The sequence below is a fragment of the Glycine soja genome, chromosome 13, assembly GCF_004193775.1.
Source record: "Glycine soja cultivar W05 chromosome 13, ASM419377v2, whole genome shotgun sequence".
NCBI classification, from domain to species: Eukaryota; Viridiplantae; Streptophyta; class Magnoliopsida; order Fabales; family Fabaceae; genus Glycine; species Glycine soja.
In genome coordinates this window covers 6,770,512-6,772,798 of record NC_041014.1, presented here as the reverse complement: position 1 = coordinate 6,772,798, position 2,287 = coordinate 6,770,512, and positions in this window count along the sequence as shown.

The window sequence follows — 2,287 nt, the reverse complement described above, 5'->3', positions numbered from 1 at the left end:
TTTCCCCTGTTCTCTGCACACAATTCGCAGTCTATTCAGACCTCCCTCACATTCTCTGCAAGTCAGGCTTAAAAAAGGGTTTTCTGTCCGCGAAGGTGCGCTTAGTGCCATTCTCGTGCTAAGCGCGAGTAAGTGAGATTTGGCTTAGCGTGAATCTCGCGCTTAGCGCAGAAGAGACAACCATCTCGCTTAGTGAGCTGCATACGCGCTAGGCACGTGCTGGCATGGAAGAACTCTCTTCAAGCTTATCCTTAATCGCTAAGCCACTGTTGTCTCACTTAGCAATTTGGTCTCGCTAAGCGCATGGTTCAGGCTTAGCGAGACAACAACTTTTGCACCTTCATAATTTTCTCCTTTTTACCTAAAATTGAGGTGAAATTTACATTAAATTCATAAGGAAGGCTTCTACTGAGCACATATGAAAACTAAACTAGAAATATTTACAATCCTACCAAAAAAAACCATAAATTGGGAGATTTATATACATTTTGGAAAACTTGTCTATACAAAAGTTAGTCATAAAAGACAACTAACAAACTCCCCCAAATTTATAGTTTTGCTTGCCCTCAAGCAAAGAAAGAATAGTTCACTTGTCCTCAAGTGACAAAATCACAGTGGTTATTCACAAGGTTTTTATTCCAAAGAATTCAATCACATGACATGAATGAGATGAAATGCTTCAATCAATAGCTTCTCACAAGACACGCAGCTTTTGAAAGATATGAACATGATTATTAAGAAACACAGTTGAAATAAGCAAGTAAGAATGACAGATATCAAGGAAGGATCATCACCCAAAGCCTCACGGTCACTATTTCACTTAAGGACAAGTGTTTAGGTTATCCATCAATCAACAACCAACATAAGTCTCAATCTTTGAACTTCATTTCATATCATACAATCAAGAACACACAAACTGAATCCAAAGGACTTTACTAGGCTTGTAATGAGGCTGGGCTGCAACAAATCATGGTTTTTCTAGGATGCAAAAGCTTAGGTTCTATGAGAGCATTTATTCTTAGATTAACCCTTTCTATAATTATTCCCAACTTCTATTACATTCATTTAATTACTTAGCTTTTCTTTTTCTCATTTAATAGCACACACATTTTATTTAAGATACTTACAGACAAATATTTTATTATCTACTTATTACTTACTGTGTGTGCTATTATTTCCTTACCATTGGAAGCTTTCACCCAATGAACTCCCCCAAATTTGGGGCAAATTTGCTTGGAACCATAATATCCTTTTATGAATGATTCTCTCCTACAACCTAAGACAAGGTAGAAGGAGATAAACTGTATAGGCTCAAGGTTCAATCAAACAATCATACTTTCAGTTCAAAATGGGTGCAAAGGATATGTCATTCATTCACAAGGTAAGCTTTTTAGCTAAGTGGCTCATTCAATCAAAACATGGCCTTCATCCTCTTCAAACTCATGCATTCATTCCATATTCAGAGATTTATGCAAAAACCATTACTTAATGCTTGTCGTTCACTCACAATTAAAGATCACACTCTCACCGGGTTGTGGCTAATGAGTACCTTCACAATCAAACTGTCAAACTGACTAACATTTTCAGTCATGATCCTAATCCATGTTCCTTATCTTCTAATCATTGCACACTCATTCAAAACATATGATTTACGCATTCCAATTCACTCAAATCACGCAATCGATCACTTCAAACCAATCAACAAACACTGAATTTCAAAACCAAGCATCAAACCACTGGATAATATAAGTGCACTGTTCAATCAAGCTTTATACAAGCTATCAACCAAAATAAAAACTATAAACTAAAATTTAAAGACTGAAACATAAACATAAATCTAAATTATAAAATGTACTAAAGACGAGATAATATTAAAACTATTCAAAAAGCAGGGAAATAAAAATCCTGTCAGTGATCCTGGTCATGTGGTGGTGGTGGGTCCAGATCCATGGCCTCCTTGTTCAAGTCCAGTGCAGGAGTGCCTGCTGAGTACCCTCTATGATCACTGGATCATCCTAAAAAATAAATGGCTTAGGTGGAGTGGGAGTGCCTTCAGAAGAGTCATCCTCCTGGTCTGGCTGAGGCTCTTGGGTTGCGGAGGCCTCACCCCCTCCCAAAGGAAAAGGCTGGACTCCTAGCCAGGCAACCTTCCATAGAAACTCCTCCACACTCATAACTAGTCGTTGCTGGACCACATCCTGCAAGCTCTGCATAATCAGGAGTTGGCCCTGGTGCAGGCTCTACAGCATAGACATGAAAGGCTTTGAGCTCTGAACGAAGGGACCTG